Genomic DNA, 19,082 nt, shown 5'->3' on the forward strand with positions numbered 1-19,082 from the left:
GCCTGTGTAGCCCCTGCTCCATTTGTTTGTGATGTTGGAGCATCTCTGACACTTTCCTGTTCCTGCGTTAGTGTCTTGACAAGCTGAATACCTCTTCCTGATCCTTTGTAAGTGACTCCGGGTGTGAAATGGTTCTTTCTGATCCCATGTACGTGACATGTGGGAGAGAGCAGACTCGCACCTTGCTGTGCAACAGGCAGGAGGGGCTGAAAGGGCTATCCTTCTTTTGCCCAGTAGTTTTGATGGGATGAATGGCCTTCCCACATTCTCGTGAAACCTGATTGAGCTGCTGAATGAACCTGTCCTTTTACTGTGGAAATGTACTGTGCTGTTACATAATGTTACCCAGACTTTAACAACACGCTCTTGAATGTTGTTCGAGTCTTGCTATAAATGGTCACAGATTGTTTCAAGAGCTGAAGAGGGACAACCTGTCCTGAAAATTTTGTAGACTTCAGTGAATGCCCCCTCTTCTGCTGGCACGGTGAAGCTGGAGCTTACACTGCTGCCTCACAGCACAGGGTCCCAGGTTCGATTCCAGCCTTGGGCAACTGTCTGTGTGGAGTTTGCACATTCCCCACTTGTCTGCATGAGTTTCCTTCGGGTGCTCCGGTTTCCTCTCACAGTCCGAATATGTGCACGCAGGGTGAATTGGCCATACTAAATTGTCCATCATGTTAGGTGCATTAGTCAGACGGAAATGTGTTTGGGTGGGTTACTCTTCGGAGGGTCGGTGTGGACTGGTTGGGCCAAAGTGCCTGTTTCCACACTGTAGGGAATCTAATCTGCTCCGTTTGGACTCAATGGGCTGAATAGCCTCCTTCCACACTGTAGGGATTCTAAGATGACAAACTGGAGATGCCTGAGCTGAGGAAGCTACGCTGAGGATCTCCTGCAGATGTGCCCCACGGCTGAGATGATTGATGCCCACCAATGATAATCACGTTCCCTTGTGCCGTGAAAGACTTCAAGCAGTGTAGAGGTCATAATTAATTCTCAGTAAGTGTGATTTTGTTCAGGTTCCTTGATGTCATCCTCAGTCAAATACTGCCTTATGTTCAGGGTCAGTCTCTCTTACCTGAGCCCCTGCGTTACCTCGTTTGTTCATATCAATAAGTCATGGTGCAGAAGCAGAGAAGGTTTTCTTCAAACAGAGGGTAGTGAATGTCAGGAACTCTCTTACACAGAGAGTTAGGGCAGCTAGATCACTGAAAGGGACCAGTAGTGTCCCGCTCGGATCAGTTCAGTGACCTCTGCTCTCTGTTATTTTCAAAAATGACTTGGATGTGGGTGTTGAAGAGTTGGCTAGTAAGTTTGCCGATGACACAAAGGTGGTTGGAGTGGTACAGAATGTGTAGGGCTATTGTAGGTTGCAATGGGACATCGATAGGATGCAGAGCTGGACTGAGAAGTGGCACATGGAGTTCAAACTGAAGTAATTCACTTTGCAAGCTAGAATGTGAATGCAGAATACATGGTTAAAGGCAGGATTCTTGGCAGTGTGGAGAAACAGAGGGATCCTGGCGTCCGTGTCCACAGATCCCTCAAAGCTGCCACCCAAGTTGATCGAGTTGTTAAGAAGGCGTATGGTATGTTGGCTTTCAGTTGCAGGGGGTAGAGTTTAAGAGCTGCGAGGTTATGCTGCAGCTCGATAGAGCCCTGCTCAGACCGCACAGGGAATATTGTGTTCAGTTCTGGTCTCCTCATTATAGGAAGGATAGTGAAGATTTTGAGAGTGTAAAGAGGAGATTTACCAGGATGCTGCCTGGACTAGAAGTCTTATGAAGAAACCGCGAGGGAGCGAGGGCTTTTCTCATTGGAGGAAAAATAGATGAGAGGTGACTTGATAGGGGTGTACAAGATGATGAGAGGCAGATAGAGAGTGAATAGCCAGAGACATTTTCCCATGGCAGAAATGTCTATCACTAGGTGGCATAATTTTAAGGTAATTGGAGGAAGTTTTAGGGGAGATATCAGAGGTAGATTCTTTACACAGAGAGTGGTGGGTGTATTGAATGCACTACCATCAGTGGTAGTAGAGTCAAATACGTGAGGGACACTGAAGAGACTCTTGGATAGGCACATGGAACAAAGTGAACAGAAGCATGTAGGTTAGAGTAGGACAAACAAAACAACGTCGAGGACTGAATGTCCTAACTGCATGCATTCATGTAGAACCTTGAGCTGAAAATCTGCATGAATTCATGTAAAACTCCGTTATCTCACTTTTTAGCTTAGAATCAATTTAAACATCATGGCATAGTCAGAGAACACAGGGGGCCAACACCTTCAACATTTTGTTTTGCTATCACCATTGTTCACAGCTCACCTGAGAATGCAACTTTTTTTAAAAAAAAGGTTTTGTGATTTACACATGAAAGAAGTGAAACTATCATGGTATTCTACCAGATGAAAGGCTTAACAGAGAATCAATTTTTCAATGTATAATTTCAGTTACATCATACTGTAAATTTTTGCTATAAATTCTGTGTTATGATCGAGCCCTCCACTATCACCTGATGAAGGAACGATGCTCCAAAAGCTAGTGTGCTTCCAATTAAACCTGTTGGACTATAACCTGGTGCTATGTGATTTCTAACTTTGTACACCCCAGTCGCACACCGACATCTCCAAATCAATACTATTCTTTGTTCTGTGTTCTATGGAAGTGCTCAATAATACTTGGACATTAAGTAGATTTGAGACTTGGAGCAGGTCAGCCTTGATCTTAGTGAAGGGCAAGGCAGGCTTGGGATGTGAATGACTTGCCCCTGTTCCTGATGCTCTCCCATTCTGTTATTGGAAAGTTAGTCGGTGTTATTTTCCTGGAAGGTCTTTTATGGAATGTTGCAATCAGGGAGACCCGTGGACTTTGTGAGCCATCACTGGGTGAGATTTGGGGGCTGTATTCACAGTGAATCTGGGTCTACAACATGATCAACAAATGAAGCACAAGATACAGAGAGGGGAAGTTTTGTAAAGAGAAATGAGCAACCTCTTCCAATTTCAGCCTGGGTCTTCCAAATACATTTTCCAAATCTCCCAAACCGAGTGCGACAGTCTCCAGGGACCGAACTGATTCCTCTATTTCTGTGCACCATGCTATAACAATAAGTGGACTCTAACTGCTCCTGTCTAGCAGGTTAGAGGGGTTGAATGGAACACAGAAACATGGGACTGAGGAGCAGGAGTGGGTCATTAGAGAATTTGAGTCTTCTCCACCAAACATTAAGATTGTGGCTGATCAGATTGTGGTCTCAACCTCATCGCCCTGTCTGTGTCCCATTATCTGTGACTTACTTCTCTGTCAAATCTTTAACTAACTCAGCTGTGAATACTTGTAATCAGAGAGGCACCACAAACCTTCGGTGGAAGAGAATTCCCACTCAAATGGCCCTTTTAGAATTCTTCCTCATCCCGCTGTGCGAATAAGAGAATCATACAGCGTGGAAAAAGATCCTATTGTCCAATTTGTCCATACCGATCAGGCATCTTCATCACATCTCGTCCCACTTGCCAGCATTTGGCCCACATCACATGATCCATTCCCATTTATGTACCTCTCCAGTTACATTGTAAACATGTAATTGTACCCACTTTCACTACTTTCTCTGACAGTACACCCACCATCCTCTGTATGAAAAGGTTTCCCCTCAGGTCCCTTCTAAGTCTTTGCCCTGTCACCTTCACACTATGCCGTCCAGTTCTGGACGCCCCTTCACTGGGAAAAAGATCTTGTCCAATCAGACTATCCATGCCCCTCAGGACTTTTTTAAACCTCTGTCATGTCACCATTCAGTCTCTGACAGTCCAGGGGGAAAAGCCTCATCCTGTTCATCATCTCCCTGTAGCTCAAACCCTCAGGTTCCAGAAAATCTTTGTAAATCTTTTCTGCACCCTTTCAAGCTTAACAACATCCATCCTTTAAAAGAGTCAACTGATATGTACGCAGTTTTCTTAAAGTGGCCTCACCTATGTCCTGGACAAGCCACTCACGCTACCCCTACTCCTATTCTCAATGTTCTGACCGATTAAGGCAAGCATGTCAACCACATTCCTCACCACTGTACCGACCGAAACTCCACTTTCAAGGAACTATGAATCTTCACCCGTAGTTCTCTTTGTTAAGCAACATTTCCCAGGGCACTACTCCGCTTTAACTAACCAAAATGTAAAACCGCACAAATATCTAAACTAAACTCCATCTGCCAGTCCTTGGCACATTGATGGTCAAGGATCCCGTTATATTCTGAGATAATTTTCTTCACTGTCCACTGAACCAATTTGGTGATGTTATCTGTAAACTTACTAACCATGCCTCCGATAATCACATCAAAGTTTTTTATATCCGTGATGAAAAGCAGTGAGCTTAGCACTGATCCTTTCAGAACACCGCTGGCCACAGGTCTTCAGTCTGGAAAACAATCCATTACCTTCAATCCAATTTTGTATCCAATTGGTTAGCTTTTCCTAGATTACATATAACCTAATTTTAGTAATCTGTCTACGATGGGGAACCTTATTAAATGCCTTGCTGAAGTCTGTGTAAACAATTTATACCACAGTGTCTTCTTCAATCTTCTTTGTCATCTCTTGATAATACTCAATCACATTAATTAGACAGGATTTCCATCACACAAATCCATATTGACTATCCCTAATCATTCCTTGTCTTTCTAAGTAAATGCAAATTTTATCCTTCAGAATCCCCTCCAAGGAACTCCTCGTCTCTGACGTTGGCTGATTGCGTCGATAATTCCCTGTGTTGTTTTGGCTCACTTCTCCATTTCCTAGCCCCACTCCTCCACTGCCCACAAAAAATAATTGTAACTATGTTGGTGATATGGCCAATGATATAGTTCTCAGAGTGTGTCAGGGTCAGTGTTAGGAACAAGTCAGGCAGAATTCTTTAATCTATTAAAACAACATGTCTAAGACCAAAGCAAACTATGATGGAAAGAGGAATGCCGAGAGGATATTGCAAATATGTACAGTGATATTTCCCTTTGAAAAATACTGAGAAACACACACTTAAATACACACACACACACAGACACACAGACACACAAGCACACACAGACAGACACACACACACACGCATGCGCGCACACATACGTATTGTTGCTAACAAACTGAAAAGCAAAATTTCTGCAAAGTTAACTTGAAAGAACATTGTCCAAATATGATTCGAAATTATGACCTAAGGAAAAATGAGAGTTTGACCAAATGCTGTTTTATTTGTACAGTCATGAAGTACTACAGCATGGAGAGAGGCAGAGAGGCCCTTTGGCCCACATTCGTCCATGCTGACTCAAATATCAAACCACACTAAACTCATTTCCCAGCACTTGGCCCATAGCATTCTTGACTTTCCTATCCATGTAATTGCCCAAATGTCATTTAAATATCGTTAATATAAATGCTTCAACTCCTTCCGTTGGCAGCTCATTCCCTTTGTGTGCCACTCTCTGTGTAAAACAATTTCCATCAGTTTCCCTTTTATTCTTTCCCCTCTCACCTTAAAATGATGCTCTCACCTCCTTGATTCCCCAACTCTAGGAAAAAAACGTTGGGTCCATTTACCCTATCCATGTAAACTTCTATAAGGCCCCTCTCCTGTGCTCTAAAGATAAAAGTCCTCGCTTGTCCAACCTCTCCCTATAATTCATACTGTCGGGTCCAGGCAACATTTTTGTAAATTCCGTCTGCCCACATACCAAATTAAAAACATCCTTCCGATCGCAACGTGACTAAAACTGAACACAGCACTACAAGTGCAGCCTCACCAACATCCTGTATAACTGCAACATAACTTCCGAACTGCTCTCCTCCATGTCCTGACCAATGCTTGCGAGTGTGGCAAAAGCCTTCTTCACTACCATGTCTAACTATGACCCCACTTTCAGGGAACGGTGGACCTAAACTCCATGGTCCCTCTGCTCAACTACACTCCTTAATGTCCTACCAATCAACATGAAACTCTTACCTTGATCTAACGTTGCCAAAATATTCCTTGGTCCACTTCTCCAGTTTGAACAAGGTCCTGCTGCAATTTCTGATATACTTCCTTACTGTCCGTGATACCACCTATTTTAGTGTCATCTTCAAGTTTCCTAACCATGCCTTGTACATTCGCAAGAATATCATTGATTCAGATAACAAACAGCAACGGGCCCAGCAGCGACCCCTGAGGCACTTCATGTGTCACAGGCCTCCAGTCCGAGAGCATCCTTCCAATATTACCGCCTGCTTACGACCAATTGTGTGTCCAATTGTGTGTCCAATTGGCAGCTCCCTCTAGATTCCATGCGATTCTAACCTTCCAGACCAGCCTATCAATGGCAACCTTGTCAAAGACCTTACTGGTAACCACAAAGTCTGCCGCGCTACCCTCATCAACATTCCTGGTCAATTCATCAATGAACTCAAACAAATTTGAGAGGCATGATCTCCCACTCACAAAGCCATGCAATCTTTCCAGTCTAAAAACAACTTTTAATGATAATTATTAAAATTAATAATATCAAACTAATAAAGTAATAATAAGATGACACTTTCAGTGGAGAATAAATCATCCATGGTATGTGATATTCGAATGTGTATCATAGGTGAAGGGCAGAATAGATTTTGTACCTGTGTCATTGAACTGTGTTGAAAAAAGCAAGGGTGGCATGGTGGCTCAATGGTTAGCACTGCTGCCTCATAGTGCCATGTATGCGGGTTTCGTTCAAGCTTCGGGTGACTCTCTGTGTGGAGTTTGCACATTCTCACTGTATTTGTATGTGTTTCCTCTGGGTGCTCCATTTTCCTTCCACAATCCAAAGATGTATAGGTCAGGTGAATTGGCCATGCTAAGTTACCCATAGTGTTATGTGCATTCGTCAGGGTTAAATATAGGGAAGGGGCATGGGACTGGGTGGGTTACTGTTTTAAGGGTCGGTGTGGTCTTGTTGTGCCAGACGGCCTGTTTCCATAATGTAGGGAATCTGTCCAAAAAACTATTTCTAAACAGACCTTATCTTTCCAAATGCATGCATATCTCATCCCTCAGATGTTCGGTTTCCTGGTCTATAGATCCCAGATTTTTCTTTGCTTCCCTTCTTGAATAATGGCACAACATTTGCTAATCTCCAATATTCTGGAACCTAACCTGTCGCTAACGATGGCGCAAAAATCTCAACCAGGGTCCCCGTAGTTTCTTCCGTAGCCTCTTGCAGTATTCTTGGAAGCATCTGTTTAGGATCAGGAGATTTATCCACCTTCATACATTCTAATGCATCCATCGCATCTTTCCTGTGATATTGACTCACCCCAAGATAACACTACGACTTTTGTTAATCTCCTAAGTTTCATAAATTTCTCCACGGTAAAGGCAGAGGAGAGATATTCATTGAGAATCTCGCAAATCTCCTACGGTTCTAGTCATGCATGTCCATTTTGGACTTTGAGAGGTCATATTCTCATTTTGCTATTCATTTTACTTTAATATACTTAATGAACCTCTTTGGATTCACCCGAATCTTCTCAGCCAAAGCTACCTTGTGCCCCCTTTTCACCCTCCTGATTTCCTTCAGTTAACTCCTGTATCCCCTGTATAACTCCAGGGATTCCCTCGATCCCAGCTGCCTGGACCTGAGCCACACCTCCTTTTTTGCTGGTCAAAGCCTCAATATCTCCTGACATCCGAGGTTCCCTCTTCCTACCAACCTTGCTTTTAACCCTCACAGTAACATATAGACCTTGAACTGTAGACATTTCACTTTTAAAGTCCTCCCACTTGCAGGAGGTCCCTTCGTCTGCAAACAAACTCCTCCAACCAACTCCTTCAAGCTCCTTTCTCATTCCATCAAAATTCGCCTTGCCCCAAGTTAGAACGTGAACATGTGGACCAGTTTTGTCCTTCTCCATAACTATTTAAAAATTAATAGAACTATGTTCACTGGTCCCAGAGTGCTACCCCCCCCCCCGCGCCCCCACTTCACCTCAATCACCTTCTCTGCCCTAGATCTTAGAGTAGGTCACGTTTTGTCCCTTCCAGAGTTGCACCCTCTACTTACCGCTTTAGAAAACTATTCTGAACACACTTAATAAATACACCTGATCTCAGTCCTTAATTCTCTGTCATTCCCAGCCTATGTTAGGAAAATTAAAATCTCCTACTAATGTAATCCTATTGGCCCTGCAAGTCTCCCCAGTCTGTCTACATATTTTTGTTCCCCTAATTCCTCGTTTATTATTTGGGGGCCTTTGTACAATCCAAATCCTATCACCATTCCCTTCTTATTTATTAGCTCCCCAGACAAATCCTCACTGGATGATCCGCCAGTTATTTTATCTCCGTTTACTGCTGTGTTACTCGCCTTAATCAAAAATGAAACTCCCCGTCCCCTCTTTCCACCATCTCTGTCCCGTATAAAACACCTGTACCCTGGTACATTAAGCTGCCGGTGCTGTCCCTCCCTTAGCCATGTTTCAGTAATGGCTATAATATCCCAGTCACATGCACCGATCCATGCCCTGAGTTCATCGGCCTTACCTGTCAGCCATCTTGTATTGAAACAGTTGCAATTTAATCCAACAGGCATTCCTTGCTCCCCGTCGTTGTCCAGCCTGACCTCTCTCTTCATTTTACTGTTTCTGATTACTGTATCTCCTTTCAGCCTCGCACTTGCCTCCCTGCTGTTGAGGATCCCACCACTCCCCAACCCCAGCCAATCTAGTTGAAACCCTCCCTTGCAGAAGTTGCAAATCTGCCTGCCAGGATATTGGTCCCCTTCCAGCTCAGGTACAACGCGTCCTTCCTGAACACGTCATCTTGCCCCACAAAAGATCCCAGTGATCCAAAAATCTCTGCCCCCTGCACCAATTCTTTAGCCACCCCTTCATCTGCCATATACTCCGATTCTTACCCTCACTAGCACGGAGAACTGGAAGTAAAATGGATATTACCACTGTCTTTTGTCCTTTTCCCTAGCTCTCTACAATCACTCTGCAAGATGTCGTCACTATTTCTATCTGTGTCACTCTGTCCTTTGTAGAAATGTGCACAATGACTTCTGGCTGCTTCCCGCCCACTCCCCCCCACCCCCACCCCCGTTGAGAACGTTCTGCAGCCGCTCTGAGACATCCTGGACCCTGGGCATGTGGGAGGCTACTCACCATTCCGGATTCCCATTTGCAGCCACAGAATCTCCTGTCTGTCCCCCTCACTATCGAGTCGGATAATTACTTCTGTTGTTATTCTGCTTGCACAGCCTTCTGACAATCGGATTTCTTCATGAAACAGTTGAATTTGGCTGAATTGCTTTGCTTCAGGCAGTGGGGAGATTCCAATGAATCCTCATCAGGAATTCTGATGAGCGATAGGGAAACAGAAAGGGAGCAATAGAATGATTCTCCACAGATAGGCTACATTTTCCAACTGAAAGTTAAATCAGTAACGTTATCAGTCCCACACTGGACCCTGTGAGCTCTTCTTGAACATTGTCCGAACTATATGACTCCATCACATTCTCGACTCCAGGTCAGTGCGTTATTGCAGAATCAATTCATTAACAATAAATTTTCCTACTTGTTTTGAAGATGTGTTAATATGTGCTCGCATAATGTAAAAATAAGCGTTTCATGTCTTCACAATATCTGTGTTAAAATGAATATTCTTAAACATATTTCCCCAGTTTTATTCTCCCACACAAGAAGAAATATCCATCCAGTATTCACCAACTACACTCTTCTCAAGGTCTTATGTGGCCAATAAAACATCCCTCATTCTCAGGCCGAACTGTTAATTCTTCACAACGTAATGCCTTCATCCCAAGAATGCGTAAAGAGAAACATCTTTGAGACGTTTCGAAAGCAATTTTGTTTTTTTTTTCAGTTTAGGCAGTTAAAACTACATATAATACAACAGATGTAATCTCAGCAATGCCCTGCACTGATGCAAAAAACATCGCTAAGCTCATACCCAACACCCTTGCACGAAACAGGATCACGACATTTACCTTCCAAAACACTTGCTACATCTTCAGGTTAATTTGATGTGATTCATGTACAAAGACACACAAATCCCTCTGTAACACTGAGTTCTGCATTCTCCTTGCATTGAAATAAATTTCTGCTGTTTCGCCTTTTCCCCAAAACAGAAAATTTCCATCACATTGGCATTGTACTGTTTTTTTTCTGCTGAAGATTTGCTGACAGACATCCTCTGTCTCTATGCCATTGCTTGTTGCTGTGCCCTCCCCCAGTCTGTATCCCATTGCAAACGCTCTGCCCTGCTCCTGTTTGTATCCCATTGCAGACGATCTGACCTTCCCCGTCTGCATCCCATTACAGACGCACTGCCTTCAGCTGTCTTTATCGCATTGCAGAGGCTCTGCCCTTCCCCTGTCTGTATCCCATTGTAGATGCACTGCCATCGCTCTGCCCTCCGCTGTCTGTATCCCATTACAGACGCTTTGCCTTCCCCTGTCTGTGTCCCATTGCAGACGCTCTGCCCTCCCCTGTCTGTATCCCTTTGTAGATGCTTTGCCCTCCCCTGTCTGTATCCCATTGTAGACGCTCTGCCCTCCCCTGTCTGTATCCCACTGCAGACGCTCTGCCCTCACCCATCAGTATCCCATTGCAGACACTCTTCCCTCCCCCTGCCTGTATCCTATTGCAGGCATGCATCCCTTCCCCAGTCTGTCTCCCTTTCAGAAGCTCTGCTCTCCCCCTGTCTGTATCCCAGTGTAGACGCACTGCCTTCGCTCTGCCCTCCACTGTCTGTATCCCACTGCAGATGCTCTACCCTCCCCCGTGCATATCCCATTGCAGACGTTCTGCATTCCTTCGTCTGTATCCCATTGCAGATGATCTGTCCTCTCCCTGTCTGCATCCCATTGCAGACCTTCTGCCTGTCCCCTGTCTGTCTCCTATTGCAGACGCTCTGCCCTCCCCCCGTCTGTATCACATTGCAGACGCTCTGTCTTCTCCCTGTCTGTATCCCATTGCAGATGCTCTGCCCTCCTCCTTCTGTATTCCATTGCAGGTGCTCTACCCTCCCCCTGCCTGTATCCCATTGCAGATGCTCTGACCTCCTCCTGTCTGTATCACATTGTAGATGCTCTCCCCTCCCCTGTCTGTCTCCCGTTGCAGACGCTCTGCCCTCCCCTTGTCTAAATCCCATTGCTGACGCTCTGCCCTCCTCCTGTCCCTATCCCATTGCAGATGCTATGTCCTCCCTCTGTCTGTATCCCATTGCAGACGCCCTGCCATCCCCATCTGTACCATTGCAGACGCTCTGCTCTCCCCTGCCTGATGAAGGGCTTTTGCCCGAAACGTCGATTTCGAAGCTACTTGGATGCAACCTGAACTGCTGTGCTCTTCCAGCACCACTAATCCAGAATCTGGTTTCCAGCATCCGCAGTCATTGTTTTTGCCTCCCCTGTCTGTATCCCACTGCAATCAGTCTTCCCTCCACTGTCTGTATCCCATTTCTGATGCTCTGCCCTCCCCCCTGTATGTATTCCATTCCAGACGTTCTACCCTTCCCCTGTCTGTATCCCATTGCAGATGCTCTGTCTCCATTTGACATCTTATTGAATGACTATCCTGGTGTATGAGCAAACTGAGCTCCATCTCCTTCATCCGGTTCATTAGAATAGATTGTAATTTGTTGATGATCTCATACAGATCCCTGAAGATTTCCACTCGTTGCAACTTTCCAAACACAAAATGAGTAATGATCTCGACTCTGCATTTCCTGACATCTACCAGGCTGTCCCTGCTTCTGTATAACAGCCTGGGATGGTTGTATGGCGTCCCCCTGTGCTGTGTAATTGACTGAATACTTCATTCTGTTTGGTGCGTTCTGATTGGTGCAGCCCATTTTGCCGTAGACCCATTTAGGCGCAGAACTATTTCAGCGCAGCTCATATTTATTCCTTTTCAGGCTTCGATAAAAGCATTAATCAAAGCAATAAAAATAAAAATAATGTTTATTCCCTTTAGTAAAAATATTAAAAGGACACTTGAGTAAGTGTAACATTGACTCAGAGTTTTGTTTCTGAGCTAAAATGATAATTGGCCTTGCATTTATTCAGATTGAAAACATTCATGAAGCGATTGAACATTTGACTGATGCGCTTCCAGATGAACTGCAACCGCTGCTGGACTGGTTCGAGGATAACTATGGAGGTAGAAGATTACGCAGAGGAAATGGTCGGCGTCCACCGCTTTTTCCAGTTGGAATGTGGAATTTATATGAAAAGACTTTAAACAATGAGGACAAAACAAACAATAATGCAGAAGCTACCCACAGGAGATGACAATGCGAACATGATGTGGAATATCCAGTTATTTGGAAATTTATTGACAGTTTACGAAAAGTTCAGAGAGGAAGGGATATTTACGATGAGCATCTGATAGCAGGGCACGATATTCCGTTGAAATTAAAGAAACAGATGCATGAATACAAACACTCGTAAGAAGTTTTGGTGAGAGAAATGATGTCGAGTATTTATGAGGGAATGCCCACAATTTTGAATGAACGCCATGTTTTAGATTTTTCATAATGAACTTATTCCGTTTACTTTTTTTTATTTTTAACGTTTTTACTGAAGAGAATAAACATTATTTTTATTTTTAGTCTTTCATTAATGTTTTTAACTAAGCCTGAAAAGTGAGAGAGATGAGATTGGAACTGCCAGCTAGTTTAAATTGAGAATTGCTCTTTCCTGAACATTGCAGCTTACTTGGTTGGTGGGATGTTGATGTTTCACAATCTCCACACAAGGAATCCTAGTCCTCTGTGGCTCTTTCCAGGATCCTCCCCACATGTCGAGGTAGTGGGTGAGGGAACAGATATCCGTCATTCTTACACCCTTTATGTCCGATTCCAGGATGTTTCTCCTGGAATTGGTGAAGAGGAGGGATGGAGTGAGGGTGGGAGTGGGTACCCCTACTATTAGTGCTGGTGTAGTGGAAGGGGGAAGGGTGAGATGTCCGGAGGGAGTCTGACCACAGTGTTGTATCCATGAAGTGATATTCATGTGCGCGGCTATTGTGTCAGTGAGAGAAAACGTCGGGGAGGGAAGGTGCTGAATTCAACAGTGAGTGCGGTCGTGCTTGAGCCTTATTTGGAGATAGAGTGTGAGCCTTGTTCGGGGGCAGGTGTTATAACAGATATACAGTGAGTGTGAGGGAGCAGAAGAATATGGTGACACTTATCCTGGCAAAGTTGGGGGAAAGAATATTGATGCTTGTCCTGTATTGCTGACCAATTCTTCAGATCATCTCAGCATTTAGGTGAGTCTCCCTGAACGTCTTGTCCAAGTCTATCGCTAATAACGCCACAGACCTTTTCCATCACATCCAAAAGAATCAGTTTGGGTAGATCTTACAAATAGCAAGGTGAAGCAAACATTGGTGCATTATATATCAAACCCAAATCTATCACGCAAATACTTTACATCATATGTTCTGGAAATTAGGTGTGCAAGTATATGCAAGGGAAAGCAATGACATAGTGATATTATCGCTGGGCTCTAAACCCAGAGACCCAGGTAATATTCTGGGGACATGAGTGCAAATCCTGCCATGGCAGATGGTGGAATTTGATTTCAATATGTATCTGGAATCAAGGGTTTATGATGACCAGGAATCCATTGTCGATTGTTGGAAAATCTCATCTGGTTCACTGATGTTCTTGAGGGAAGGACACTGCTGTCCTTACTTGGTGTGGCCTGCATGTGACTCCAGACTCAAGACAACACAGCTGACTCTGAACTGCCCTCTGCCATGGGCAATAAATGCTGGTTATCCAGTGACGCCCTCATCCTGTGAATGAGTAGCAAATAATCATGGGTGCTGCAGTAATACTGGATTGTCTCAAGTTGCACCGAAACTGCATTAACTAAGTGACTACTAATACTGTGAAGAATAACTTCCGTAAGTGTGTATCAGGTCGGTTGAACAGTATGTTGTTAACCAAACTAGAGAGCAGGTTATTTCAGATTTGGTGTTGTGTGGTCAGGAGGACTAATTAATAACCTTTCTCTGAAGCAGCTTTGGAGGAATAGTGACATCAATATTTTGCATTTTTACACGGCGTCTGAATACAATATCGAATGTTCGAAAGTTCTGGTCACGCATCATGGAAGCCCGGCAGACGAGAGAGTTAATTACGCTCCAGTGAATTGGGGAAGTACAATACAACATTCAATGGGAGAAGCAATGATTGTGAGAGTCATACAGTCCGACAGCAAGGGGACAGGCCCTTCAGATCAAACTGGTCCATTCCGAACGAAATGTTAACCCCATTTCCCTGCCCTTGCCCCATATCCTTCTTATTCTTTCCTATCCGTGTATTTGTCCAAATGCATTTTAAATTTTGTGAATGTACCCACCTCAACCACATCTGCTGACAGCTCATTCCATCTGCATACCATCCTGTTTGTAAAAGAAATTGCCCCTCAGGTTTCCTTTTACTCTTTCCCATCGGACCTTAAATTAATGCCCTCTGGTCCGTGGTTGCTCAACCCTGGGGAAAAAAGACAGAGTGCATTCACTTTATCCATGCTTCCCATGATCTTATACACTTCTATTAGATCCCCCTCAGTCTCATCCACTCTAAAGTAAAAACTCCCACCTTGCCCAACCTCTCACAATAACTCAGACCATTGAGTCCAGGCAACATCCTTGTAAGTTTCCTCTGCACTATTTCCAGTTTAATAACATCCTTCCAAAAGCAAAGTGAACAACACTGAACATAACACTACCAGTATTGCATCACCAGCAACCTCTATAACTCCCTAATTTCGATACTCATTACTCTGACTGATGAAGGCCAGCGTGCCAAATGCCTTTTTCACTGCCCTATCTACCTGTGACTCCACTTTCAGAGGACTTTGAACCTGAATTCCAAGGTCCCTTTGTTTCAATACATCCCTAAAGACCCTGCTATTCACCATGAAACTCCTACCTTGCTTTGACTTTCTCAAATGCAAGATTTTACACTTATCGGTATTAAACTCCATTTGACATTTCTCGGCCCACTTCCTCAACTGATCAAGGAACTGCTGTAACTTCTGAAATTCCTGATAGTCTTCCTCACTGTCCACGACACCGTCTATTTTAGTGTCACCTTGAAACTTATAATTCATGCCTGTACATTCTCATCTAAATCATATATGTGTGTAATACGTAAATATATATACAATAAACATGCATGAAACAAACAGTAATAGTCCCAGAATTCACCCCTGAGGCATTGCACTCATCACAGGCCTAGAGTCCGACAAGCATACTTCCACTATTACACAATGTTTCCTACCATCAAGCAAATTTTGGATTTGATTTGCCAGCTCCCCCTCAATTCCATGTGATCTAAACTTCGAGAGCAGCGTCCAATGTGGAACCTTACAGAAGGCCTTACTGAAATCCATATACACCAGGTATACCACCAAGTTACTTGTCATTTCACCAAAGCAATCTATCAAATTTTTAAGACATGATCCCCCATGCACAAAGCCATGCTGACTGCTCATAATCACACCCTGCCTTTCCAAATCCATGTATATCTTCTCTCTCAGAACCTTATCAAGAAACATACCTACTAGAGATGTCAGGTTTACTGGTCTATACTTACCAGGTTTTTCTTTGTAGCTCTTCTTGAATAAGGGCACAACATTCGCTACACTCCAGTCATCCTGGACCTCACCCGTTGGCTACCGATGATGCAAAAGTACCAACCAAGGCCCCCGTTATTACTTCTTTGTCCTCCTGCAGTGTTCCTGAATATATCGGGTCAGGACCAGGAGGTTTATAGAAATACTGATATGTCTACTTATTTCAGGTGAAAACACCAAAGAATGAGAAAGTGACTTAATGATGATTAAATTAACAAATTAAAGAAGATATTAATCACAGGAAGTGACTTCAGAAGAATTCCAGACTTTGTGGAATCCTGAGAATTCTCAGAAAATTGCAATCCAGAAAAGGAGGGTCATGAAACTGATCAGGAAATCAAAAAACGAACATGCATGCAAACAAACAGGAACACAAAGACTGCAAAAATCTACGATCTATATTTCAAAGGAATGAAAAACATAGTCAAATGTGGAAATTTCAATCGGGAGAAGCGAGTTTATGGTTGATAACAGGGAAATTGCAAAGCAAATGACCAGTTACTTTATATCTGTCTTAATGGTGTAAGATCCAGAAAATCACCCAGAAATACGAAGTGATCGTATAGGACTTGTGGAAGTAAAGACATAAAGTCAATTCATATCAGTAACAAGGCAATATTAAACATGCAGCTGGATTGAGCATTACTCAGCTTGACAAACCAGATGTACTTCATACCAAAATCTTCAGAAATAAATCACAAATAGAAGTATCGATTGCATTGTCGAAGATTGCGTTCTATTTTCCTGTACATTCTGCAGAGTCTGGAAGCTGGTGTAGATAAATGTACATTAGTAAACATGATCCAAGCACGATAGATGAATGGTAGGGATCCAAGCATCTACAAAGGGAAGAAGAGATAGTGTGGAGAACTGCTGACAAATTAATTTTACATTTGTCGGGAAACTGTTGGAATCTATTATATAGGATTTGATATTGGATACTTAGACATTAACAGCAATATTGGAGAGACTCAGTATGCATTTCTGAAAGGGGCATTATCCTCGACAAACTTTGGAGTTGTTTGAAGTTGATTCTTACAGCATAGATAATGGGGATCCAGTAGAATTGGCATATTTTAGATTATCAGAAGGCTTTCTATAAGAACTCACACAGTGAGTTCGAAAATGCATTGATGTGAAGGGTATTTGGAGGAATATATGTAAATGGAAAATTAAAGTTTGGTTTGCCTTCCTTAAAGGGAGTCAGAATATAGATGTAAAGACATGTTGAAGCAGTTTCACAGAGTGTTGGTGAGACTGTACCTGGAATATTGAGAACAGTTTTGGTGACCAAATCTGAGAAAGAATATCCTGAGCACAGAGGAAGTGTAATGGACATTATCCAGATAAATCCCTCAGATAGGAGATTGCGTGATGAGGAAACTCGGCCTATGTTCTCTTGAGTTTCAAAGAATGAGAGTTGGGTCACTGTCAACTTTATAAAACTCACAAAACATACGACAAGTTGGAAATTAACAGATGTTTATCAGGCTGTCTAATCCACATTCAAGGCAAATAATGGCAGGATAAGGACAGAACATTGAAGACTGAAATAAGGAGGAAATTCTACACGTGGACGGGACTGACTAACACAGGGGAAAGGCAGGGCAAGATTACGGAGAATCCCCAGACAATCTATAAGTGTGTCAAGTGTAACAGAATAACCAGTAAATAGGTAGGCCTCATTAGTGACTTGTCAAGTTGCATCTAAATCAACTTTAGTAGTAGGAGAAAGAGGGGAGTGTGGAAGGCTGTTTGTGTGACTGGGGGCCAGTGTACCACAGGCATCAGTGCTGGGTCCCTTATTATTTGTGATTCAGAGGTGTTAGTGTTGGGCTGGGGTGGACAAATGTAAAAATAGCATAACACCAGACTATAGTCTAACAGATCTATCCAGCAGCACAAGCTTTCGAAACACTGCTTCTTCATCAATGTGCACAACCACGTGATGTAACTGATGTTGAGAGATTTTTAACCTTATTAATTGTGGTATTCATAAATGATGTAGCTGTGAAAATGGATGAGGGGTGGGGTATGTAATAAATAAGTTTGTGTTTGATACAAAGATTGGCCGGGTGATTAGCAGTGAGGAGGATGGCCTTATGTTACAGGGTGATACAGATGGAATGGTCAGATGGGTGGATCAATGGCAGATGGATTGCAAATCTGATAACTATGAGATGATACACTTTGGGAGAAGGAACCAGACAGGGGAGTACTCAATGTATGGCAGTACACTAGGAAGCTCAGAAGGTGCTTCTCCACATATCGCTGAATGTGATTGAACAGGTTAATACACAGTTTGGGGAAGGATAGGGGAATATAAACATAGCCTTTATTCATCTAGGCATAGATGATAAGAACTATGCAGAACTTTGATGAGGGCAAGATGGAATTCTGTGTGTAGTTCTGGGAACAACATTACAGGAAGTATGTGCTTGTACTGGAGGGGGTACAGAGAATATTCACCAGGATGTTCCCTAGGATGGAGCATATCAGCTATGGAGAGAGGCTGGATAATCTCAGGTTGTTTAGTTTGGAGGAGAGAAGGCTGAGAGGTCTGTGATTCAGAAGAATAGGATTACAAGGTCCATGGACAGTGTGGATAGACAGCAGCTTTTAGTCTAGGGCCCCACTTTTAAAGTGAAGGGTTTGCGGTTCAGTGAAGATTTGAGAATTGTTTTTCAACCAGAGGGTGTTGGGGTCTGGAATGCACTTCTTGAGAGTACAGTTGTCATGGTAACCTCTACCCATTAGAAACGACACGGCTGTGCACTTCAAATACTTTAAGATTCACGGCTATGGTCATGTGTCGGAAAGTGGGCCTAATGTGGACCGTGCTGTATTTCTGGTAGTACAGAGACTTTGCTTCTGTGATTGTATGGCTGTGGAAGGTCAATCATTGAGTAGCTTAAGGTAGGAATTGATGGGTTTCTGAAGAATATCTTAACACAGTTGATAAGAGAGAACATGAAATATTTCCTGAAAATATGTCAAGGGCAAAATTAAGAGCAAAAAGGTGCAGATTTCTTACCGTCTGATACCAGATAATTGAGGACAGCGAAATAGCAGAACGATGGAGCAAATACTTCAGTTATGCCTTCACAGAAGAAAATAAAACAGAAAAGAAAACTTCCTAGTAATACGAGGAAACTTTATTCTGGTGAGAAAAAGGGATAGAATGAAATTAGCAGCTAAACAGTTTAGAGAAAGTATTCGACTGAAATTAATGGGCATAGACAAAGTCAACAGAGATTTATGAAATGGAAACCATATTTGAGAAAGTGGCTTTTAGTAGAATTATGTAGAAGGTATCAATGCCATACGAATGGAATCTCAAAAAGAGTTTTGATAAAGCCCAAGCCTATTCTGCAAATTCGAATCCTGTGGAACTCAGGCTAATATATGGTCATA

Source organism: Chiloscyllium punctatum, unplaced genomic scaffold (genome assembly GCF_047496795.1).
Source record: "Chiloscyllium punctatum isolate Juve2018m unplaced genomic scaffold, sChiPun1.3 scaffold_266, whole genome shotgun sequence".
NCBI lineage: Eukaryota > Metazoa > Chordata > Chondrichthyes > Orectolobiformes > Hemiscylliidae > Chiloscyllium > Chiloscyllium punctatum.